Genomic DNA, 27736 nt, shown 5'->3' with positions numbered 1-27736 from the left:
AAAGATTTGCCTCCTATGGTAACATCAACCCTTGGTTCCTCTTGGGGTTCTGGTGTCACTGATAGTACTGAACACATCAAGGCACCCTGTGAGCTGTCCTATTGTGCATACATACATATCCCTGTACTTGCAAAAGGACTTACTCCCACCCTACTCTAGGTGTCAATAACTGTCCCATTTTTGCATTCTGCTGTATCTGCATGGGTGCTGTCTTGATATTGGGCAAATCTTCCTCGGGACCAGCCCTTGGGAGCAAAAATTACCCAATTCATCCCAAAATACAGGTTCTATTGTGCCGTGCAGTGAACTCATGCTAGTGACAAATGACACCTTCAATAAGTTTTAGTATTTTATTCTAAACAGTGAATTTCAGCAACATCTTGGGATTCAAGTTAGAGAAGATTACAAAGCACAAAACTTAGAGAAATGCAAAATATAGAGAAACATAGAACTTAGAAAAACATAGAGAAACACAGTCTTACGCCCCTTCAATCAGCACTGGGAGACCCTGGCCCTCATAAGATAGCTGTAACAAGCCCCGCTCAGAGGACAGCGCTGCAGGGTGCCGACAGAGCCATAAATTCCGGACACTTGATCTTGCTCGAACCAAGTCCACAGATCAATCTCCCACCTGAGTCATGTGGGCATGCATTTTTATAATCTCGTGCTGTCAGTCCATGACGCACAGTTCCAGAACTTTCCCTGTGCAAAATATAGGCTTGCTCATGGAAAAATCCAACTCTGTGAATTTCCACTGTGCTCCTTTTCTGTGCCCCTCCCTGCTTGGAGCTCATCTGCGCGAAAGCTCAGGAATGTCTTATCAGTGCCTTCTCAGAGAAAGAGGATTTGTTTACGAAGCCATGCAGGGCTACCGTTAGAAAGGCAGAATATTCTAAGAGAAGCCGAGATGAATTAACCCCATGTGAGCAAGCTCTAAAAGGCATGCACTCATAGCTTAGTGTTCATAGCGCTTAAGACTGGCTATCTAAGCGCTATATAGGTGCCATAATGTTCCAAACACTCCAATAATGTCTATTAGCTACAGAGCTGGGGCCTTCGCCCTGCCTGTTTATTTACAATGCATAATGTGACCTACCACCCCTACTAGGCCTGCATATTCCTTGTAGCTCACTACTGCATAATGGAAGTGCTACAACAGACTACTGTCAGCATTTTTGGCACATACTTTGAATAAACTATTAGCTTTCAGCGGCTAATGCTGTCATCTAAAGCCCTGATTGGCAAATTTGCAAGTTTGTGTATCACTACACTCCACCCCTATTCAAAGTGTGTGTGACAATGCTGACTAATACCCATCAACATAGTATGTAGTGCAGTGATAAAGACCTTGGGGCTTTGCAAGAGGTTTAAGCAAACTATCTTCTAGCGGTTAGTCAGCGTGGCATGCAAGGTTAGTAAAAACACTACCTAAACAAAAATGTACACAAAGTTAACAGTGACATATACCCTTGCCAAAACCTGGCCTACACAAAAAATACCTACACAAAGTGAACATGGACATTTTCTCTAGCCAAAACCTGGCCTACACAAAAATACCTAAATAATTATTGTATAACTGATTGTCAGTAAAAAAGCAGCATGCAGTTAGAATGTCAAGGCAATCCGGTGTAATCGAATCTACAATGCACTATTGCATTTATGTATGGTTACCAATTCTAAAACCTGGCAGCCTTTCACTCTAAGGGCCTACCCTCCCCCTGATCCCAAGGCATTCAAACGTGACTATGGGCTGTGTGATTAGACACTTCCCCCATGTATGTGGAACCCAACCAAAAACTATCTAATTTCATGAGCAAGGTGAACCCATGGGCACCAGGTTATCTAAATGAAAACAATTCTACTAATTTACATTAAAGCATGGCATGTGTTATTCATGCAATCAAAAGCAAGGGATTTGATCCATATGTTTGCTGGTAACTGTAGCTCTGTGTGCCAGTGTGTTGAGGATGGTCACCCCCACTCAGAGTGAAAAGCCAACACCTGCTGATTAAACAATGTTTGCCATAAAATGCATCGTGTTTATTTAGCAGTCTTGTTGACCTGCCCTATGGCAGAAAAAATGTCGTCATGCCTAAAATTCTGCCATCTGAGGTGGTGGCCAATACTTGCAGCAGAGTTGGGCATATCAATGGGCCCCACTAGGCCAGAAGTTTTGTAGCAGAGCTGGCATCAGAACCCATAGTGGCTAGCTTATTGTGCACAGTTTCTATGTCAAAATCGTTTAAAGCTCCTGTTACCCCCGCTGCTCCCGCAATTAATGAATCAAGCTCCCTACTACGTGCACTCTGGTGATGGGCCATAGAAATGGACTCTATTTGTAGCAGCTTGGTAGTACTAAGGAAACATTGCTTCATGATAAATCTATGTCTAAGTGTATCACTGTAATAATAGAGGTGTGCATTACCAGCCTACAATTTAAATGTTGCCTTACTACTGGAAAATCTAACATGTTCACAGTTTCTACCTTGTGTGACTTGGAGAATACCCTTCTCCAAGTAGGATGCCTACCATATACAATATTAGTTTTAGCTACAAACACCATACTACCATCCGGCAGTGGCTGTTTCATCACACCATTGTGTGAAATGCATTTAGTCAAGTTATAGTCCATAAAATCTTGGCGAGAACACTCGCTGCAGTTCTTGGTCAGAAAAAACATCACATTAAACAAATTAAACAAATCGTTGGATCCATTCACTGAAACATTTGGGCCTAGGATTTCATAGGCACCAGTCATATGAGTCAGTGACCAAAGATGCCCGACAATGTGCCAGGCCAGTAAGCTAGCAATTCCATGTGGATACTCATTTGTAGCGCTTTTCCAAGGAATTATTCTAAATGTCTACAATCAAAAGATGACTCTTTGCATTAGTGTGCTGGAGACAGCTGTCCCCACAAAAACATGAAACTGGTTGGTTTAACAAAAACCGTGTCACACACTGTCATAAAATCAAATATCAAGTCAGTCATGGCTTCATTTACCCGCCTTAAGGCTGGCTGTAAAAGTATCCAGTGTTTCGAAGGGTACCATCTCAAATTAGAGCTTGCACACTTGGCAGCATTACTACAAATTAAGAACCTTAACCAACGCACAGCTGACTTTGGTGTGTGCACTCATTTTATCTCAAAATAAATTACGCTCCTGCTTGCATAATCCTGCTGCCCACACAATTCATAAATCATTTTCCTGCCTACGTGCAACGTAGTAGTTTTAGAAAAGGCAAAATATCTCTGGTTAAAGCAATTCAGTTGGAAGAGCAAAACATTTCGTTTTTTCAGATTCATCTCAAAAAGTGCATTTAAAAAACATTTTTCAATGTGTTAGAATTCAAGTGCTGTGTCACACAGCTGTGTGTGGTGCATGATGTAATAGTCCACAACCCATTGTCCACAGTCCTTTAAACAAGAAAGGCAAAACATATCAACCAGGTTATTTCCAGCAACTGAATCATTTGAATGTGCAGCATCAAATATTTGATAACTAGCCAAGTCTGGACCGTGCCAGTTCAGCAAAAGTTATTACTCTGTTGGACACCTTTCGCAGGTTGCAGAACAAATGTCCTCATACGTCATGCATGTTAGCAGCATTGAGTGCGGTGCAGGACAGGTTCAAAGTTCACATATCATCTCGCAGTGACTCGCTTTCTCTGAGAATGCGTCTGCTTGACTGATCAGTGTCACCCGCAAATTGCACACATCTACCCAAATCATGGCACGCAACTGTCTTGGTTTTTTGCCTAGGCAAAATACAAACAGAAATGTTAGGATTTCATCAAAAGTACAATGTCATTGTTATTCACGTTAGGATGTCATCAAAACTACAATATCAACGTTATCCACCCCTTCCCTTAACACCACCCCCGCCTTCAGAAGTCTCATCAGGTAACTACACACTTTATCATTGCTACCACAATTATTTGTCACCCTTCTGCATGTTACTGGGGGCTTATTTGCACTCAACCATACGGGGTGTAACTGCCTAATCACAAACTCATTTGTGCAATGCGATCCTAGTTGGTCAATGGTACTTCAGACTGATCTGTGATTTTACAAAAGCCATGTAATAAGTACCCAGGTCGCACTTCTCAATGGATCAATGCTTTTTTTTTCACCAAAGCGATCACGTATGCCAGGCACCAACTTGCTTCCATTGTTTCATGATCTTGATTTAGGTTGCCCTGCTGGCATCACTCCATATTTCAAAGGTAAAGTATTTCAGTCCAATACCGCCTGCAGTTAGTTGCACAAGCAGCTTTGTTTATTTTTCTCCATACAGCTAGTGTCTTTCAAGCCTCTGGTTTTCCACGTGTCATTTTCCCAAAGGGTGTCTGCTGATTTCTTGGCCCACCCCTTTGAGAGCGATAGTCTGAATCAGTTCCTTTTATTTGCTTCAACAAATCATTCATTCTTGCACTAAGTCGTGAGGCTTCTGGATCATGGCTAATGTGCAGTGTTCATGTTATACTCCAAAGCCCCGCTCTGCATGTTTTCTCTTGCAAAACGGATACCTTTGTCAGTTTTGCTTCCATCTGGAACGCCATAATGTCTTTGTCAGTTACTCCAGCCCTGGCAATGTAGCTTGCATTTTTGCCAGCTGTGTATTTTCACTTCTCAAAGCGCCTAGAGGTTGCTTCTCTAGTGCACAGCGCTTTACTTCAGTTCACATCACATGGAGCACTGGGATGAAGCTTGCACGGCAATGTCGCTGTACTTCACATCACATGGCGCATGGGGATGCAGCTTGCACGGCAATGTCTCTTGAAATGGGCAGCTGTCTTTTCTTAGCCCATTCACAGATGCACAGGTTCCCCAAATGTTCAGATGCGATGTGCCCGTCTGCCATCCTGCATGCAACGTTTGTTTTCCTTCCAGTGTTGATACTGGGCAAATACTTCACTTCTGATCAGCTCTGTTATTGCATGCTAGTGTCAGCATGCGTACATCAGCTTGTAAGGTAGATTGCACTCTTTTTCAATTTCTCACTCACAGCAATTATTGCCTTCAGTTCTGTTTCAGCATTCTGTCTTTGCACCCCCCTCCTCAGTTTTTGCTCACACTGTCTCTCACAGGGGATGGAATGCAGGAATGTCATTGTTTATCTTTCCTGTGCACATGACAGCACCATGAGCACGCAGCAAACTTATCTCTTTGCCTATAACTCTTAAACTGGCGGCTTCAATGGAAGGCACTCATTTCAGACAGTTCATCCAGATTAACTATTTCCTGCACTGCTTTCCTCCAACAGTTTTTTTTTTCTTCGCGCACCTCGCCCAAGATAGTGCAAGTTATCTTCAAGGCACAAGCTCTGCACAGCAAGATTCTTATTTTCAAAAGAGGCACTTTTTCTTGTCATCAGATTCTACTACATGTAATTTAGCAAAATGTCTAAGCATCTTTTAGCCTGTTTTGAACTGATCAATGTGTCATTTAAAGGCATACTTTTTTTTTTTTTTCCTCGTAACCTTGTAGTTTGGCTTCACAAACTCACTCCAATGCAATGTGCGATCTTTCAAAAGAACCCGCAACCCACTAAATCTTTGTGCTGTCTTATCACACACAGATTTTTCATTCTGTTGTACCATTGCCAGAATATAACCACTTATTTCAGTGCATTTAAAACATGCCATGTGTAGTGCCGCTCCCTGCACGTTTTTTTTTCTCTGCAAGAGCAACCCACACTCTATATTGCTTGTGGGCTGTTAATGTGTCAACAACATTTTTCACCATGTACCTCAGTCAACAGGTCACTATTTCCAAAACAAACATCACTTATAACGCAACAGTACAAATCCATGGCATAGCATGGGAACAGTCAAAATACTCCAGGGGCAATTTAGGGGCAATTTAGAAAAATATAAATTGTCTTTTCCCCCCAACCCATTGCAAACTGATTCTGCAATTCCAAATCAATACACAAAAATTGAAAATCCAAATACCATTCACTCACTTTCTTTTTTAAGTGAGTCTCTCACCCATTGTAAGCATGGCACAGCTAAAATGCAATGTAGCCATTTTAGTGTGTTTCCTTAAACAGAATTCACCGCCAGCACATGGAATTTACAGTTGCCAAAAGAAAAACAAACCCTTTAGGCTCTCAACACATATGTTACGCTTTCTGCTAAATACGGCTCATTCCCCACGTTATCTTCAGGAATGTCAACACTTCAAAAGCATACATTTAGAAACAAAGCGAACCTTCACCTCCTTACATTACAGCCCCCCACTCGCTAGCACACTGGGGCTGAATCAATGGTTAGATTACTATTCACAATTTGCATATCAAATCCTCGCAACTATTTTCCTGCCCTCATGACAGAATAGAGTTGAGAACTCTGTCTCACTTTGCATTTCAAATTACAACTTTAAACTGGGGAAACCGCATGATAAAATTCTTTCCTAATTGAACATAAATCTTTCTTGACCATTCATCGGAGCGCTTTAAACATTGCCATTTCCCGCTTGTTTATCGCCTTGTGCTCCCTGGCTCCATTCCCAAGAAATAAGTCATCCACGACTGATTTACTGAAGGGATTCTTAACCACACAAGCTATCGGCCACGGCAAGCCGACACAACGTTGCTGTCTTTTGTGTCTCAGAGCTGCAGTGAGACCACCAAGGAAATGAAACAGCCTGCTCATCACTCTGCACTGTGTTCTCTCACACAATTTGTCACTTCACAGCAAGGCACTGCTCTGCACAAATCCCCAAGCTGCCATCAAATGTCTTGATATTGGGCAAATCTTCCTCGGGACCAGCCCTTGGGAGCAAAAATTACCCAATTCAGCCCAAAATACAGGTTCTATTGTGCCGAGCAGTGAACTCATGCTAGTGACAAATGACACCTTCAATAAGTTTTAGTATTTTATTCTAAACAGTGAATTTCAGCAACATCTTGGGATTCAAGTTAGAGAAGATTACAAAGCACAAAACTTAGAGAAATGCAAAATATAGAGAAACATAGAACTTAGAAAAACATAGAGAAACACAGTCTTACGCCCCTTCAATCAGCACTGGGAGACCCTGGCCCTCATAAGCTAGCTGTAACAAGCCCCGCTCAGAGGACAGCGCTGCAGGGTGCCGACAGAGCCATAAATTCCGGACACTTGATCTTGCTCGAACCAAGTCCACAGATCAATCTCCCACCTGAGTCATGTGGGCATGCATTTTTATAATCTCGTGCTGTCAGTCCATGACGCACAGTTCCAGAACTTTCCCTGTGCAAAATATAGGCTTGCTCATGGAAAAACCCAACTCTGTGAATTTCCACTGTGCTCCTTTTCTGTGCCCCTCCCTGCTTGGAGCCCATCTGCGCGAAAGCTCAGGAATGTCTTATCAGTGCCTTCTCAGAGAAAGAAGATTTGTTTACGAAGCCATGCAGGGCTACCGTTAGAAAGGCAGAATATTCTAAGAGAAGCCGAGATGAATTAACCCCATGTGAGCAAGCTCTAAAAGGCAGGCACTCATAGCTTAGTGTTCATAGCGCTTAAGACTGGCTATCTAAGCGCTATATAGGTGCCATAATGTTCCAAACACTCCAATAATGTCTATTAGCTACAGAGCTGGGGCCTTCGCCCTGCCTGTTTATTTACAATGCATAATGTGACCTACCACCCCTACTAGGCCTGCATATTCCTTGTAGCTCACTACTGCATAATGGAAGTGCTACAACAGACTACTGTCAGCATTTTTGGCACATACTTTGAATAAACTATTGGCTTTCAGCGGCTAATGCTGTCATCTAAAGCCCTGATTGGCAAATTTGCAATTTTGTGTATCACTACAGGTGCGCGCTGTCACTGCCCTTGCAGCGGAATCAATCATGCTTGCTCTGGTTACAATGCCTGTTGCATTTGCAGTGCTTGTGCTTGATACACTGTCTGATCTTGGGCAAAGCCATCTGTATTTTGTGAGCTATATGCTGGAGGATAAGCTGTCCCCGCTCTTGAGAATTGCCCATTCTGTACATACCCTTGGCTTCCAAATGTTTGCACAATGTGCACTGTCATTCCACATGTCTAACATACAGGAGGAGCTCTTCTAACTAGCCCCCCTTGGTTTAATCCACCATGCACATTCAGATTAACATTCTGCATATTCTGATCTGAAACCCGCGTTGGTTATTGTGAAAACTACCTTGATTATTCTGAAAACCACCCCTTCCTCTGTACCCCATTCCTCTGCTCTGCAGCATAAACCCATTCCCTCCTTGATCCATCTGGCGTTGATTATTCACCTATGATGTACCCACTGCTTGTTGCATTCCCAGTCCCTCTCATCTTGTCAATACCGCCCCTTCTATAGCATACTTTGACAATTTCTTCTGAACTAACTTTGCTTCCTCAAGTTTTCTAGCATCTTCTTTCTTCTTATTTTTCTATTGCAACAGCTGGCAGTAATGTGCTATAGTCAACTGTATCTCTGGCCATGGCTTTTCTTCCATTCACACACATTTTTAGAGCTGTCTCTTTACATGTTCTTGTAATCCCTGACATAAAATGTGATAAAATACTGGCACTTATATCCCCCATGGCTCCCTCGTTTCCAAAGACCAGCGTTCCTGAATACTTTGAATGTAAGCAAGTGGATCTTCGTCATCTTTCATCTTACGTGCCCTAATTGCATCCATATCTGATGTATTAGAATACTGTACCTTGAGTGCTCTCCAGACATCTGCTCTACAATTATTAAATGGTGCTCCATCATGAGCTGTGTTTTGTACCGTGACACTCAAGTAGCCTGCTCATGTCCAAATGTCATCAGCCCTTTCCCAAGATTGGTTGCTAGGAGATCCTTAATGTCCCCTATTGCCAGAGTATTTCCTCCTGTCATCTTTTCTAGCTCATAAATCCATTTCTCCACCCCAGCCATTAAACTGGGGAGTTTGCACCTTAAATTATCCATATCCATTTGGGCCCAAGGGATATAATGCAGCCTGGCCCCTCCTTTCTCCAATAAAAGGAACTGCGTGAACCCAAATCCACAATCAGCTCCCATTGTCTGCCTATCCATAGTGGGGAGAATGGTTCCTGATCGCCTTCTACCTGGCAATGACCTCAGTCTGTGCACATATGGTGGTGACTCTCCCTTCTCACTATGCAATCGTCCTTTAGGGTGCTCTGGATATGCTATAGGATCTGGCATCCTATCCTTAGGCTGCTCTAAATCAGATCTTACTTCCTTGTCTGTCTGCAGACATCCCTCGGGACTGCATGCACTTTCTCCCTCCTCCCCACAGAAGGTTTCTCTCTCTTCGTCTGACATATCTAGTCCCCAACTAGTATGGCTTTCATCCCCATCACCCTTATTAAAAGTCAGCCTGTCCAAAGACAAGGCTCTATGCGCGAGACCACACAGGTCTCTTTCTTTGCTTTGTGATTGTGGGACCAAGGATAGTTCTTCCTTCCCTCAGCTTCCCAATTTGCTGCTTTCTCTTAAATCTTGATGGGCTCTATCAACCCTCTCCCTGATACTCCCTATGTACAAATTCGTCTCTAGGGTTTTTCTAGATGGTCCTGCTCAGGGCCATCTTAAGCACTTTTGGGGCCTGGAGCAGAGACACCTTTTGTGCCCCTCTCCACCAAACCAAAGGTATTGAAAGATCCGAATATCTGGTCATTCCCACCTCATCGCCATCACCAACCATACCCATAGCTTGATATGGTGCCTATAAGCGATCATAATTTGTCAACAACAGAATAGGTTTAACCTCAGCAGCATGCCATAACATTTCCTGACCTGTACTATTTATGTTTGGTGAACAATGGAACCTGAATTCTTTAGCTTAGGCAGCCTTGTGAGACCCGCCGCCAAAGTGGGGGCAAGGGCAAGTGCCCCTTTTACCCTCCCATAAAGACATCTTGGGTCCTGCCATTACTCCCTGTGACGGGAGGAACTTCTCTATATGGCCCCACGGTATAACTGGACTCAGTTTCATCAACTCTTTCTGAATTTAATCAATGTTGCATTCCTTTTGTCTTCTTTTTCGCTCCATTTCCTCATCTAATTCTCTTTGCATTCTCGCCTCCTGTCTAACCCTTTCCTCTTCTTTTCTTTTCTCTTCACTTTTTTCATTCTCTCTACGCTCTTCTTCGTCCCTTCACCTTTGCATTCTATTATCCTGTAATTTCTGCACTTCCTCCTATTGTCTCTTTTTCTCTTGCCTGCCTCGTTCTTCAATTGCTCTCTATCTGTTGTTATACTTCTTTTGCTCTTCTGCCCTTTCTTCCTTCTTTTGCTGTTCCTCCTGATACATCTGTTCTCATTTCTGCCTATTTTTTCTCCTATAGTCATCTTTTTTCAATCTTTTCTTTCATTCCCTGTCTTTTCTATCCTTTTCATCTTGAACTTCCTTTTGCCTAACTTCCTCAATACTTTTCCCATCGAGCTTGAGCAATATCTGTCCACCAATCCATTCATTCTGTAGGAGCGTTACCTCTTCAGCTTTATCCTTCTCTCCTTTCCATCTCTTAATATCTCGTTCTATGTCTGTGGTTATATTTGGTTGTTCACTTTTCTCCTCCTTGTCCTGTGAGACCTTAAAGATCTCCTTTCTTTAAGTCCCTTCTGGACTATCATCACTGCTATAGGCAGGTGGTTCGTATATCAGATTACTATATCCCCGCTGCTGCCTTCAATTCTCTCAACAGATATGATTCTACATCTGCTATACTATCGCTATTTACTTTGTGTCTTCCCGTTCCTCCTGGTACATCTTTGATTTGCATTTTAAAGCACTCACATAGCCTGGGGGCATCGAGGAGGCGCTGTTACAGGAATATTTCTCTTAGGTGCATATTTATAATGCGCTTAATACCCGGAGGTTTATATGCGCGGACCCGGGGATCAAAACTGTGTTGCTTCATGTCGTCTTGTTTCCAAGGCGAGCATGTTGCTGCTGAGCTATCCTCCTGGGACTTTTCCAATTTCTTCCCTGTTTATGGAGCATGCAAGTATGTGGTCATGTGTTTAAAAACTGCTTTTGTCAGTACTCCCCATTGTGGCCATGCAATGAACATCTTGTCTGCTGTGCCCTTGACCCACTCCACACTATACTGTTTGAGTATAGGCGCTTGCTTTGGCAGCGTCTTGCATAGGTGTATCAGTGGAGTAAAATCCCCCATTGTGACAAGTTTCAATTGACTATCAATACTTACCGTTTAGTTACACAGGTACGTTTCAGAAAAACAACAAATATGAGAGCGCTCCAAACTCGTCGCTCAAACCTCTACTTCTCAATTATCTCAACCTATCTGTTCATTTGGTACCGACAATGACTAAAAGATAGATCACAACCTTTTATCTCTTCTTTTACCTCACAGTTTGCTCTTGCTGCTGCTCGACACTTTTCAATTTCAAAATCCACAAACAGACTTGTCGACTTTACATATATCCCACCATGGTACTCCTATTCTCTTAGCCCCTAAAAACCCCTGATTGGAGTTTGAGTCATTCCTTATCATAAACCTTTTTATGTGCCACCTAAGTACCCACTTGGGTTTTGAAATGACTCATTCTAAAGCTCCTTGAGCTAGGAAACTGGGCTTTACCAAGCGCTCCTCGTTCATGCACACACTTCTCATCATATACTAAACAAACCCCCTGTTACTTTTCTCTATCGCCACAACCACATTCCCTTACTTTGACAGTCCCCTCAATCTACTCACCATTTGCTTTTCAGCTCAAGACCTTCGGGATCGTCCCCTCCACCAACTGCCTTCGGTCCACTCAGCACCTGTGGAAACCAGGAAGGATTTCGTCAAAGAGGGACCCGTCCCACCTGTATCGATTTTCTTGCACAAGTTCGATATTGGCTGCTCTCCACAGGAAACCTTGCGATCCCCTGCCTAGATGGAAAGACCTACTAACCTACGGGCCTGAACCATCCTCTGCTACCAAGTGAACCCGTAGGCCCTTTAAAACGAGGTAGCACTCTATGGATGGATGGGGATGCAGATCTTACTCTCACACCAATAATCAGACCGACTAGGTTGTTAAAACTGCAGCTGTTTTATTAACAATTATCTAAAACTGGGAGTACAACGGTCATCAACGGATGCCGCACAAGTATTCTCAAAACATTTAATAAAAATCAGTTCCAATATAGAAAAAATTCATCATCACTGACGTTATACTATGTGGCAAAAGTAAGAATTCCTACGGGGTTTGTGATAGGCTTAAGGGGAACATCTAGTTACTCTTTCTATATAAGGATGGGTTGTGATTGCGTCTGTACAGTCAGGTAGACAGCTATGCCCACCCTTAGTGCAAGTCATCTACCGCGTCGGAAAAATGCACAACATTTCATTGGCTTTCCAACTATAGGGCTCTTTGCTACGTGGCACTCTGCAATTGGTTGGCACGCTTGTACTCTTCTGGAATATTCTACGCTAGCAGCAAGCAAGCTGGTACCGCAGGTGCTGCCGGGCTGTACTTGACCATGCCTCTCCACCCAATTAGCCCAACATCCATCATCACTCCTGCTGTCTGCCATTCAATTAGTCCTTTGAACTCGGCCTTGCAAAGGATCACTGCGCTTGATAATAAAAGGGAGTGTGGGCATGGCCTTATCTTCTGGTCTTGGTGTAGCTTGCCCAAAGTCTATTTTCATATGACCATGTGACAAGAGAACACGTTTTGAGCTTCTTCTTTGCATGAAACGCTATTACATGAATAAAACCTGGTGGTTCTAGTGTTTTTCCATTACACCTCAACAGGAGCCCGTCTTGCTGCTCACGTTTATTGTATCACCTCGAATAGATAACCAGTTTCTTCGTGGCCCCAAAGCTTGACACTGGGCCTGACAAGCCGTCTCAAATCTTCGTTCGCCACCAGCAGCTTTCTTCAACTGTGCCACACTTTCAGTCCTTCTATTCATGGGGTCCAAGTTTGCTAAAATGTGTCATGGAACATCCAGAGTCTATACACACACACATATATATATATATATTGGTGGCACCGCCTGCAGTATATTCACTACTTATAGCCAGCCTTATGATTACTTAGTCTACTTGCTTTACAGCATCTGTACAATTATAAAATGGCTTTGCATTTTCTTCAGTGCTCTCCGCACGTGCAGTTTTCATTTTGCTCATGAAATGTTGCTCAATTCTTTATTTCCCCATCAGATTCTATAAGGTCTATGCACTCTTTTCATTGACATCTCTTCTGGGTGCGTCATTTCTGCTTCATGTGGCGTCACCAGTCTCCTCTTTCATTCATCTTCACATTTCTTCCGGAATTTCCTTCAGAAGACTGTCATTTCTTTACGGGTACTTCATATAAGGTTTTCTCAATGGATACCTTGTTTCAAGGACTCTTTGAGGTATCGGTACCACATTTGGCTTTTCGAATGTCGCAATTTCCAGTTACCAACATATAGGCAAAATGGGGGTGGGGCTTCCGGTAGAGGCACTTGGTTCCTCCTCTACCTTAGTGTGTTTAAATAACTTCCATTTCAGAAGTATTCTTAAACATGACAGAGTGCGACTGGAGTCCAGTGACTGCAAGGGGATTACTGTGTGCGGGATTACTGTGTGCCTGTTTGCTGTTGCTGGAGGGAGCAGTGACACAAACCTTCACGTTAAAACTTGTCACGAGGCACGTAGCACCCTGGAAAGTGGCTGGAGCGCAGTGGACTACAGGTGGATTAGTCTGTCCATGCTCATTGTTGCTGGAGGGAGCGCTGATACGGTGACACAAACCTTCACTCTAAAACTTGCCTAAAGGCTCAGAGCCCCACAGAGTGTGGCAGGAGAGCAGTTGATTGCAGTGGGGTTACTCTGTCCCTGTTTGTTGTTGCTGAAGGGAGCGCTGGGTGAAACAGTGAAACAAACCTTCACATAAAACTTGCCTCCATAGCAAGAGTGCGACTGGAGTACACTTGGCTGCAGGAGGATTACATATGGCACTGCTCGTTGTTGCTGGAGGGACCGCAGACACAGTGGCACAAATCTTCACTTTAAAAATTGCCTCCAGGCGCAGAGCACCGCAGAGTGCAGCTGAAGTGCAGTTGACTGCAGGGGATTACTTGTCCCTGTTCGTAGTTGCTGGAGGGTAGCAATGACACAGTTGTCCTGAGGATCAGGAGGCCTCAAAGCTCCATGCTGCAGGGCCGCACGTAGCTAGAGACAGAACACAACCTCTTGGCCCGGGTCCGCAAGTGCAATCCCTGCACGCAGCGTGACACCCCATATATTGAACCAGCGGCCTGACGTCACACGCGTTAGGTCACTTAAAGGGCACCTTAGCGACAGAAATCTTTACTTTAAAACTTGCCTTTAGGTGCAGAGCGCCACGGAGTGCGGCTGTAGTGCAGTTGACTGCAGGGGGATTACTTTGTCCCTGCTCGTTGTTGCTGGAGGGAGCGCTGGCACGGTGCCACAAACCTTCACTTTGAAACTTGCCTTCAGGCACAGAGCACGGCTGTAGTGCAGTTGACTGTAGTTAACTGCAGCCTAACAGCCTCCCTGCGGCACGCATTGAGTGCCCGGAAGAACCAGAATGACCTCAGGCATTGTTTCAATCTCCAAACCGGACTGCCTTCAGAGTAAATGCCATCTGTTGAACGATCCAGTAAAACTCCTGAATGCCATTCCTGTATGACATCTAAACTGCGCAGTAATACATAAAAGTATGAAGGATGGCAGGAGCGGAATGCCTTAATCACACAGCCCCTCTGTTATTAAAGGAAACAGCTCAAATAACATCTTGTTACGCTACAGCGGCACCGAGAACGAAATGCTATTAAAAACGAATTTTCCTTTGAAATGTACAAGTCTTAGCCCCAAATCCTCAGCAATCGACACCAATAACTCCTTATTAAATGTGTGCTTCAGCCTTCAAAGAGAAGACAATGCAATTAGAACGGCTCATTTGGACAGAGTGGAGAAAATTGGCGATGCTGTACCGAGGATTAATGAGTCAGATCTGGCATATGCCCCAAATGTGACTATGGACGGTAACTTAAGCAGTACTCCAAGGTTGCTCCCAGCTGACCAAACGTCCTCATCTAACGTAACTTCCACGCCAATAAGAATTGATCCTTTTTCCAACTTGCAAGAAATGATGCTTACTCTCTCACTTAATACGATGATTAGATTGGTTCACTCTGCGAATATCAAGACACTCAATGCAAAAACGATTGCCAATAATATAAGTGCAGGTGTATGTGTATGGAAAATAACACAGGCGAATAGAATGAACTCAGACACTGAGCCAGCACAGCTGATTACTATCCACAAGGAACACAATGCTGCAGCATTGGACATTGCGAGTGCATTGTAATCATTGAGGCCCACAAGACGTTTATAGGGGGGATGGAGCCAAGCTTGCCCCTAGAATAGTGACAGAGAACATGATTGAAGAGATCTGTGATAGCAGATTAGCTACAGACCTATCACAGAAGAGAAATTGGAAAGGCAAAAAACACTCCAAAAAGAAAAAAGGAAAACGCAGGTGCTCCCAAAAATAAAATAAAACACAATGGGCCTCATTATGAGGTTTGAGATAGCCTTGCCAGTTTACCAGCAAGGCTACCTCCAAACTCGCAACCGTGTCCGGCACCCACGAATGGGCAATTACCGGGTTATTCCGGCCCTGCCGGACACAGTAATTGCCCATTTGCAGGTGCCAGAACCGGGTACATCCCCATTCCCATTGGAGCCCCATAGGGCTCAATGGGAATGGGGACGTCGGATGCACCCTTTACAACGGTGCCGGTGCATCCAACTTGCTTTGCTCACGGGTGCCGCTCTGCCCGCCTGCACAGCTCGTAGTATGGCGATATGGTAGCAACGGTACCGGTAGCGCTACTGTCACTGTTGTTACCTATTTATAATGAGGCCCAATGTACCAGCAGCCACTGAAATTTGTCATGAGAAGACAAGACAGGTGCGAAGTGGTTGAAAGTAATAAACACTTTGAACTAGTTACAGCTACTATTCAGGGGAAAAAAAAAAACACACAAGAAAACAGGGAAAAGTAAAATGTTAACTGCTTTGGACAATTGGCTAGTTAAAAGCTCGATAAACCCAGAGATAGTATTAGTTAACGACCACAAAACATCTTCTGAGGATCTACAGCCAAATCCGTCACTTAGTTACTTATCAGCAGAGTTATTTTATTCTTCCTCAAAACACTTTTGCCAGACATATTACTCATAGGCAAATTAGTAGGGTATATTATGCACTCTGTGGAATGCCCTCAAATTAAATCACTAGTGACGCGCTTAGTAGAACAAATAGCCTCACCAAAAAATGAGACTCGGAACCAGTGTTTGCTTGGAAAAAAAGTTGTAACGGAGAGGCCGAAAAAGGCGGATTAAGGGCAAAAAAGGCAGATTACAGGAACAATATTGTTGAGGTTGAAAAATGTTAAAAAGTTAAGTAGGTATAACCTCTAAATATATATATTTACAATGATCCCCAACAATATTTGCTGAATTTCCCTTCTCTGGAGCTGAGAAGGATTTACCTAATTCTCTGTCTTAACCTCTTGCCCTGCCTTCCCACACTAGGCCCTCAATATCACATCTTGAGAGAGAATAGACTATGTTGATTGTGTAAAAGAAAAGACATGATTGAAAGGTCGCGGAATCTCTTGATCTCTTTCTGCAGCTTGGTGGCATTGCACTTTAAATATTTTAATTCTCATGTATTTTCCTTAGATTCTATACAATCTGATATGTTATGGATGCGTTGCTTAGGGAGCAATCGACTCTCCCTACTATCTGTGACTTATGCATAGAAATTGAGGATAGCTATTTAAATCAAGAAAACCTGAAAATTAACCGCAATTTTTACAATTGTACTTGTTAATATGTTTTATTTGCACTTATAATGTTTTTGAAAACGCATGAATTCTGATGTACTAATGTTATGATCTATTGCTTCATGAAAGTTATAACTTGTTTCTTTATACATAAGTTATTTAGTGTTGGAAGTTTATTTAACTAAATCACACTAGGAAACACATTACAAGATATAAACATGCTGGCAGTAGTTGTATTTTCCTTGAAAACTGTCCTGAGCCTTTCCCTCTACAGATTGGGACTTTTACACACACATTGGCTTCTCTGTCTTCCATTTTTCTTTTAGACTTGAAAAGAGCACAGCAGGAGAATTCTGCCTTTCTTCTTACTTAACTATTGACTTCTATATGTTTCTATCTCAGAGGTTACATGCTACCAACAGACTAACATGAAAGTATGTGTGACTTAAGAGGAAATTAAATGATTTCCTCATTTTAAGGCTTGGCATTGTTTAACTTCCTCGCCCAAAGGATGGATGAATCTCCAGACGCAAAAAGCTCTTTACATACTACCCATCTATAAAGCCTAGTTCAAGCGCACCCATTGTGCAATACCTGAAACAGACACCTGGGACTCTACTGCACCAGAAAGGCTGCAGATAAGGCAAGGTGCTGAGAACCTTGAGATACGCATACACTCACATGCCTGCTTATTAGTGGCGGCTGGCGAATGTTTTAACTGGAGTGGCGTAAATAGTTCCCTGCGATATGCCATAGCGATTGAGCATAGCGAGTGAGCCCAAACCAAATCAAGAGAGTTTCGGGGGGGGGGGGGTTTCCCACTAAGAAAATGTTGAAAAAAAGGGTTAAAAGTATGCATTTTACAGTACCGTTTTCAAACGAAATGAGTACAAATGTATTGGTTTTACAGGCAGGTCTTAAGAAGAAGAATGAAGTATTGCAATACTCCAGTTTCTGTGCTACTAATTAAAACACACACATAGTTATCCGAATATACAAAAATGCAGTGACACTGCAGTTGTTGACTCTGTATTTCCATATAACAGGAAAATGTGTAATTGCATTCTATGGGAGAACACTGCATCATTGAACATTTGGTGCCACCCAAAAAGCGAATGCATATTTTTGTCCACATTATTATTGTTTTTTGGATTAGATGGTTGTGACCACTAAGCCATGCACTCAGAGCTACTTAGACTGCTGTTTAATTGTGTTCATTTACCCTGTTTGTTTGATACTAGATGAACATGTTCAACCACTTGTGGCAGTAAGGCAATTTATATACTTATTAAAAGGAAAACTGTTTAGAATGTCTTGTTTTATTTATTTATTTTAATTTTTGTATCGAGACGCATGCCAGGAAGCCTCAGGGCGCACATAAAGCAGAGAAAGGACACAGAACATGCAGAATCAAGCCAGAAGAGAGATAAGCCGACATAAACCAATTAATCTGGGATTTGGTTGAAAAGGTAAGTCTGGATGGCCTTTTTGAAGAGAGAATAGTTCTTTATTTGGCCTGTAGCAGCAGGAAAAGAGTTCCAGAGAGTAGGAGCTTGGATGTCAAAACGTGTGCCACCAAAACAGGCCAGTTTAAATCTTGGCTGAACAAGTGCCGGAGTTGTGGTTGATGGAACATTCCTATTGTTTAACTTGATCTTGATTCTAAACATACATTCTCCTTACCTTTCCGAAGAATGCAGTTCAAATCAAAACCTGTTCTCTAACTGTCAAATGTTCCTTTGAAACATCTGTTAGTCTGCAATGTATAGAAGAGAATACTCCACCACCATTCATTGCACAGCTCTGACTCTCGGTCATCGGCCTCATTTGTCTAAAAGCCATATAGAACCTTGCCATGCAGCATTGCAATTTTAACAAAGGATGGTGTCCTCGTTCTCTCAATTTTGTTCCCCTTTTGCCTGCACAGTTAATGAATGCACGGCCCTGCTGTGGGTGGCATGGGCCCAACAGGACATGTTGAGCATTGCGACTCTACAAAGCCTGCGAAAGACACACGGCAAACAGAATACATCCTGTTCCTGCCTTGGAGCATCGAATCACACGATTTCACATGGCTCAACGACATTACAACACGGCATGAGACCATGCCACAAAGAGGAAACTGGTACAGTTATTTACTACACACCAGAATCATTTCTCGGCTGTCATTGTGTAGCGCTGAGAAGCCAGAATGTAAGTACCAGGCACTCACACTTTAACAATCAATTAACACACTCTGCAAATCACAGTACGTTTGCAGGGCACACTCACACATCCTAATGTACATCCAGGGACACACTTTAAGACTTCGGACAATTTGCACAGTTTTGTGTTACAGGCATATCTCCAACTCCGTTGTAAAATGGAAAAGAAAAACAAAAAAACAATGCACAGGTTTTTGGAAATTGCAGTTTTTCGCCTGATATAATGATTTGTTTGGACCACTAGTAAGGAGCTAATCATTCCGCTTAAATGTGATTTTGAGGTGAGCTGCCAACGGTTCCCTGGAGGGCACACGAGGGGGCAGGGGGCACGAGAGAAAGAGTGGGCGAGAGAAGGGGCACGAGAGAAAGAGTGGGAGAGAGGGTGTGACTAGAGAAAGAGTGGGAAAACCAACAATGACAATCATACTCCTCCGCAGTTCTATGAACTTGGGGAACCCGAGACTACTATTCATAATTGCCATGATTTTCGTTTTAAGTTTCCTGGGCTCCCCCGAGCTCAATAAACTTGAAGCAAAATGTTATTTGAGAAAGTTAGCAGTGACTACGTGTGGAGTCCATAAGGCACGGAAGTTTTGGCCCGGTCCCCGTGACCCCGCCCTCTGTCATTGCACCTGAGCCCACCCCAACTAATGATAGCCAAGGATAGAGGGGGGTCAAGTGATTCAATGCCTCGCCCGTGTTGATGGAGTCAACACAGGGCGAGGCCTTGAATCGCCTTGCTAAAACGTGGTTATGCACGTCTGCTACCCAGGGGCACCCAGCAATCTGATTCGTACATGTAGGGCTTGGGGGGGGGCTGTTAAAAAGCGCCCTTGTAGCCTCACATGCACCATGTGACTGCACAGACAGTCAGTGCCTGGCTCTGCCATTTTGCCTTGCAGAGGCAGAGCCTGATAGGAGGTAGGGGAAGCAGGAGGAAAGGAGGGGCTTCGCCCCTAAAACCTTCATTAACGAGCCGCCCCTCCTTCTTCTAATTGTGTACCTCGTTTAAAGGAAAGTATGATGTTATGGGCCTGAACACACAGTAGTGTGTGTCTGTGCATAAGGCATTGTATGCATGCTGTGTAATTGGCTAAATATATGTAGCTTGGTATGATTACATAAGAAGCAGATTGCAAGTATGATAAAAATGTGAACTTTGCCTGATCTGCATTGTGCATATAATTATGTTAAGCCTACGGCTCAGGCATGTGGCACGTTGTGCCGTAGGACACACTCACTGTGCACTCTGTATGCATCCTATGCTGTTTGTTTAAGGCACGTGGGTTAGTAATGGGACTTGCCATTTTTGTAAGTGATTTACATTTATTCAGAGCACTGTCAGGGAAATGTGGGGAATTACATACATGTTTTTTCCAAATCAGGTAGGGCTTCAACAAAATGAGATTCGTGTGTCCCTAAACCGTGATTGTTTTAAAGTAAATCCCTCTGCGTTTTGCATTTTAAGGCACATTAAGCTGAATTGTCAATACAGTAAAGCCACTGATTTACTGACTCTCCATCATATCTACGTCACACAAATAGAGGGGACTGGTCTCATGTATGGGACCGACTTATAAAAAATACCGTCTATTGAATACAACTCGTGTCTTAAGCTTTTATTTGTGGTGTTTCATTGCTAATACCCGTGGGAAGCGCTTAGACAGGGGTCACTTGCTACTGCATCTTAATATACTTTGTAAGGGGCCTGTAGGATGACTTCTCCTTCAAATGTCAGAAGAAAGACTACCTTCGGTGGCAAAGGAGAATCGTGACCTTCTCCAATTCATATGCTGTTGAGAAACCCTTATTGTAACCCCTCGGTGCCCTCTTTCCCCTGAATCTCTGTCCCCCCTCTGCTATCCCTGCAGCCTCGCATGTAAACCCCTGGATGTATCACCCATGCATACCACTCCGTTGCTTCCCAGCAACGTTTGCGCTTTATACATGCTATACATACACGGCAGAAGGTAAACCTACTATGTTTAATAAAAGTCGCGTGGGAGGGTTTTCTTAGCAAAACAAAATGTTGCACTGCCCCTCTGGGTCTTCCCCCCTCCCCACCACTGCTCTGCTTTGAAAAGCAAAACAGAACCACTCAAATCTTGGATGCATTTCAACCGTGAATCACACCACTGTTTACTAGACATGAACACGTGAAGAGGCACTGCTCGTTTGGGAATACAGAGTATTTGTTCGTGTGAGCTATATATATATATATATATGCATTTATTACAATTAAACTCTTGATTCAAAGTAATAGCACTTTTATTTATTTTCAAAAATCAACTTTTAATTTGAGTGAGTCAGAGTTAATTTGAACAATCTGCCCTGAGACTAGTTAGTAAGATGGGAACTTTGTCAAAATTACACTGGAAACGTATTATGGGAATACGCTGTATATGTTTTTAAAAAACAATGTGCACAATACACTTGAAGCATTTGCCCCCTTTACGTTACCTTTGTAAGTCACCTATTTTCCTATATACATTTTGTTTCTGTTTGCTTTGTTTTGTCCCCAACATATATGCCCTAATATGTTTACCATCGTAAACTGGGCCACTTGCTCTCATCTTTATGCTATTGTACAGGCACGCTCTTTGTGGATGCCTTCCAGGGACCTAATTTCACCAAAATGCAACGTGTAGCGGAAGCGACATCACACGACTCTTGACCTCTGATGACATCACTCTGATGATGTCGTTTAGCTCTGCCTCCAAGTGACATCACAGGAATATATGACACACAGCTTTCAAATGCGTCTAACACCCATGTTTTCATGTGCTCTCGTTTCAACCAGATATAGGAACCGAGGCACCGAGGGAGGCATGATTTGTCCACGATTATAAATTTGGGGAATGTAATTTTCCAGATTTGACATGGGTCCCATTTGTAAAACATAAATAATGCAGTACTTGTAACAGGGTGTGATGCTGGAAATGCATTGGAGGGACAGGGCCTCCGTATCCTTGTCCTTTATTGCCTTGTCATGTATGTTCTGTTTTGTTATCCGTGCAGGAGTTCATGTGGGACTCCTGGCGGTGCGGCTCTTTCCTCTTTTTGGTTTGGTGAACAGACCCGTAGGATACCCTTACGGGACAATTGGGTCAGAGTACGACCCTGTACTCCTAGTGTATGTTTTTGGGCACCTGTGTGTGGACCATAGAGCAGGGTATGGGCTGGTGCCAGCTCCATGCTGAATTTGACAGGTGCTCTTAGTATCCTCCATTTTGGGATACCCAGAGCCTGCCATTGGAATCAGTTGATTCCTGATAGGAAACAAGCACTGGTGTAACTGGGGCTCCCACACCCCACGAGGTGCATGGGGCCCCGTCCATGTCCTGGGAGAGGCCCCTCAGACTTAAAAAAATATTTTTTTACAATTTTGTTTTTTTAAACAGAAAAAAGAAAGTTGCTTTTTGAAGTCACTCTGCCTTCCTAAATATTTTTTTTACAGAAATAATTTCCTATGAAGGCAGAGTGACTAGAAACAGATAATATTTCTTTATGAAGTCTGTGAGCTCCTCCAACTCATGACATGGAAGTCTAAAGGCTAGTGGTCTCTAAGGCATGGGGCAGGGAGCCCTATGACTACAAAAAGAAATAGGGCCTCTTTACGAGGTTGTTGGTAACCCGCCTGTGCGACCGGCAGGTTGCCGCTGACCTCGTTACACAATTTACGACACCTAGCTTCCTGGTGCTACCGGGACATTTCAAGTCCCGGTGCACCGGGAAGCTAGGTGCCAGAACGTTTTATTCCCCATGGGTTTGTGGAAGCACCGGCACCATCAATAATGGTGCCGGTGCTTCCGTGATGAGTCTGCCTACTGGGGCCGCTACGCATGCCAGGGTCAGACCTGTCAGGCGCAGTGGCCCCAGCAGGCAGACTCTAAGTGTGGCAGTCCGGAAACCAGACCGCCAAACCATAATGAGGCCCACAGTATCTGCTTGAAATCACTCTGCCTTCATAAAAAAAAATATATATATTTTTTACGGTTTGGTCCTTTAACAGAAATAATGTCTTTATGAAGTCAGAGTGACACAGGGGCCTCCCGATCCTCTGCAGATGACAGGAACACGCATTCCCGGCTACTGCGGGGAGCTGAAGGTCTCGTTCCCTGGACCAATGGATTAAAGGTAAGAAAATGTATTTTCTTTAAATGTGTGTGCATGCATGTAAGCGTGTGTATATGTATGTATATAATGTAATGTGGATTCATGAGTGAGTGCATGATGCGGCCTGGGTATGCGTGTATGGTCAAAGTGTGCACACTCAAATGTATGGGTGGCTGGGTGTGCATGTCTGAGTGCATGGTGAAAAGGTACACTCTTAAATATATAGGTGGCTGTCGGGGTGTGTCTGTGTGATGAAAGGGTACACACTTAAATGTATGGGTGGCGGGTGTGCGTGTGTGTGTGTATGTCTATGGTGAATAATGAGTGTGCTTGTGTTCAGGGGCTCAACAAAACCTAAATTGCGGGAGACGGCTAACCTCTCAAATGTTGGGAGAGGCGCTAACGTCATGAGCGGTGGGGGAGGGGCAAACCTATTTGTGGGGGGCATCTAACTTATTTACACATTCTAATGAGACTTTTCTAGTGCAGCTTCAATGTTACAAGAGTTAACTCTCTCATTTATGTCTGAAAGCACCCACATTTGGACTGCTGTGAGAATGAGCAGTCTCCTGTCCCCTCTTTTCCCTTCCAATCACTCCCCTGGCATGCAAGTGCTAAACCCACATCACAATTTCAACTGCCTAAAAACTAACAGTGAAATGCTTTATGTTATTAGTTTTTGCTGGGCCTTAACGACAAAACACAGGCGCTGTTTAACATCTGTGTTCTTTTCTGTCTGGCAACGGCTTTGTAGGTCAGCCAAGTCGAGTCAACATAGCCCAACATTTCAGGGGGTGGGGGAGAGGACTGAAGCCCTGTCAGATCAATGGTGTTGTGCCACTGCTTGTGTTTAATGCCATGATTACTTATTGGTAATCTTCATTACTCGTATTCCCATTCTTCCTCATCCCAGTACTTGTGTATGAGGCATGATGCCTCATACACAAGTACTGGGATGGGGTAGCGGGACATGGAGGTAAGGCCTGACATAGTTACCTGTAATCTTCATTACTTCTAGCCCCACTCTTCCTCGCCCTTGTACTTACCTGTATGGGAAGGTGCCTCATAGGTCAGCACTGGGACAAGGAAGATGAACGTGGAGGTAATTCTGGGACAATGTGCTGAATTTTGGGGTTGGAGCAGGGGGTTAGAGGGGGAGGGGATTTGTGGGGGCCAGAGATTGTGGGATATATCATAATGGCAATCCATCTACAGGCTAGGCAGGCATGATATGTGGTATTAGTGGGTAGAGAGGCATTTTTGGGCAACCAGTCTAGTCATTTCTTAGTTCTGCTTGACTTTCTTTAACTGGCCATCTCTGATAAAGCAGTTCTGCTAAGTGTAATTACCTGGCTAGACTGGCATTTGGTTGCTGTCAGTCTAGCTGTTTCTTACTGTGGTCTTGTATATTTTCCTGGGCATCTGTGATTAAACAATCATGATAAGTGTTATTGCTTCGACTTCCATTTTGGTGCAACCAGTCTAGTTATGTCTAAATGTGGTCTGGCATGCTTTACTGTAATATGTTATTATGTGTCTAGACTTGTCTACATTGTACAGCCTGTTGGACATGTTTTCATTGTGGCATGGCATTTTAAAAACCAAAGCCTTCAATTAAAGAAAGCATTAATGTTCCTGTGCACTGTTGGTGACTTGCATGTACTGTATTTTTGGACTGGTGTTACCCTACAAAACAATTGCAAACGCTCTGGCTTTTTAGCCAATTTTTCTCAAAGTGTGCTGTCTAATGCATTAAAGCACACACACACACACACACACACATATATATATATATATATATATATATATATATATATATATATATATATATATATATATATATATATATATATATGCTGCTCCTAGTACAGTCTATGGCCTACCATTGAAGCAGCACACTGGTGCGTTTTGTGCAAGCATGGTAATCTACGCCGGCCCCGAGTGTAGCGCGACCCATGATTTGTTGCCGAACAGGAGGGGGCCCCCTCAGCATGGCTCACAGGGGGGCCCCCAAATGTTGTGTTACGCCACTGGAAACAAGATGGTCCCTGTGGCCTCTTGCATTCTATTGCCTGTTACCTTATTTTCTCGAAGACCCGGGAAACCTTGACTCTGCCCCTTCCCCTTGACTGGCTGTTGGGTGGAAGTTCCATATATGGTAGTGTGGGGAAGTCCAGGCCAGACTGTCTGGAGCCTTCCCAATGACGGTATGTTGTGGGTACTCCCGTGGGGTGCGACCTGGGTGAATGGAGTGTGTGACCAATACGCATTTCATGTTGTGGGTGTCTAGTATCTGGCGGTTGACACAATGACTGAGACAGCCCTGCCCGAAAATGGTATGAAGGTAGTGTCGAGTGCTGAATGGCAGAGTGCTTGTCGGAATCCACATTCCGTGTTGTGAGTGTCTGAATGAAGAAGAATGGCCTGAATGCACTGTGAGCCTGATTGGCTGCCTGAATGCCCTTCTGAATGATTGGTTGCCTGAGTGTGACCCAGCAGACTGAATGGGAGATCAACAGTATATCTGGGGGCCTCTCATTGATGGAAATTGTTCAGAAGATGAAGTTGAAACTGATTCTTAACTTTGAAGCCCACTGGAATAGAATAACTGCTGCTGCTGTCCTTTGCTAATCTGAAAGCTGCTGTGCCTTAAAGGAACTGATCCAATAGAAGACCTGGCTAGGAGACCTCTTCCTGAGCTACGAGGGACCATTGTGCAACAGCTGATCTTTGCCAAAGCTTCCTGGATGTCAGACCCTCGAAAGGCTGCCAACAAGAGATGGGGAGCGCCGCAGAATCACAAAGAGAAGCTCTCGGACATTGAAGTCTATCACCGTCGATGACCACCAACGCCGACCGGAGCCTCAGTGCTCCCTTGCCTAAGAACATTGAAACAAGGACTCCCTTGCTCATCCTCGCTGACTGCTTTCGTCCTGTCGGAGAAAGTCAGGGCCGCCGACGACCGAGGAGAATCCACTGTTGGGTTTCCCAGCACTCAAAGACTGCAAAGACACTGTCAAATTGACTCCCTTGCTGGGTCAAAGTGCTTCATTGACTCCTTGCAGCAACAAACACTCGTCGTTGAGATGCAACGCACTCCTCAGCTTACAGGACATTTTCGACCGATCATCAACAACCACCGCAAGAACTGAAGCTGCTGCCGCCACGACAATGTGCACACTTATTTTTCACAGACTCTCGATGACCCGTGGCTCCTGCCTGTAAGGGAGTGCACTCAAGAAGGGCCTGTTGATGACTCACCAAAGAACTCCAGGAAACAAGGTACTTTGGGTTCGTGGATCGTTTTAGAAGGACTTGAGACTATATTGAGCATAATTGGGCTGGGCTTATTAATACGCTTTATTTACAGGTTGCCCAGGTGGGGGGATCTTCGCACAGAACTGTCTCTAGGTAACGGGAGACAGTGTTCTGCCATTGCTTGATTTGCCTTGCATTCTTTCTGTGGTCTATTGTTGATTCATCTTACAACCTGATTCGTATGCTATTTGGGGCTGACAGCCGTGGTCACATTTTAAAGGAATCAATAGTTAAGAGTGGTGCCATGTAGACCTGTATATATTTGCCATTAAAGTATTGCCAGAGTACATAGTGTGTTATTGTGATTTTGTATATAATGTGAACCTTATTTATATAAAGACAGTGTTTTCACTAACATAGTGTGTAGACATTCCTTTTGGGGTGCCTGGGGACTACACTGTACTTAAGAACCAGCCTGCATCACCTCCTGAGAGCTTAAGCCTTGATTGCTCTACCATAGGTACCGCATAGAGAGTCTTGGCTGGGGTGCTCTGTGCCTCTCCTCTGCCACATACAGAGCAGGAGTACAGACGCCCCCCCTCTGGTGCTTTAAACAGGGTAACCAAAATCTGTAATGCAGGCTACAGCTAGTGTATGAAACATTTATAGACCAATGGACACAGAAGTACGTGTTACCGGTGGCATTGCTGGGTTATACAGCCAAAAAAGCACTGACTTGGAGAGGCGTGCGCTGTTCACCCAGGAGCAAAATCTGCACGACAGAGGACTGAAAATGAAATCATTGCCCAGATTTAGTATCAACAAAATTCCCTAGTTATAAATGTATCTATGAGTCAGCTATCAATACGATAGAATACACCTTTTGTGCAGGTGTAAGCTAGGGCCATCTGTCTCTCTGTGCATGTATCTTTAAGTTATATGACAACCCGAACTCTGAAGGTTTGTCGCTCACTCTTTTTACCATCCCTGCAGTTGTCTGACCTTTTCCTCTATTCAGAAATCACGCCTTCCTGAAATTGAAATGCCCACCACCAGGAGAAGACTACAGGTCTAGAAGCAAACTAGAGGGCAGGACATTTGAGTAGGGTCAGTCATACCCCCTGACACTCTCCACCCCTGTCAGCCTTAAAGAGGCACTAGTTTGTTGTTAAATTTCACAGTATCCCTTTATGTCAGCACTTAAATGATGAGACCCAGCAGCTTCTAAATGCCTCCATCTGGTCCTGGCCCTCCAAATGCCCCCTCCCGACCTGACCTCCAGTTTGATAAAAGTCACCCGTATTCTAATCCAAGCTTAGGTGAACTTATCAGGCCATACCTTTTGTTTGCCCTTGAGTCCAAATTGAATT

This window comes from Ambystoma mexicanum, chromosome 3p (genome assembly GCF_040938575.1).
Source record: "Ambystoma mexicanum isolate Mex_15411 chromosome 3p, UKY_AmexF1_1, whole genome shotgun sequence".
In the NCBI taxonomy this organism is placed as follows: domain Eukaryota; kingdom Metazoa; phylum Chordata; class Amphibia; order Caudata; family Ambystomatidae; genus Ambystoma; species Ambystoma mexicanum.
The sequence above is the reverse complement of the archived record's forward strand: the minus strand, read 5'-3'. Positions refer to the sequence as shown.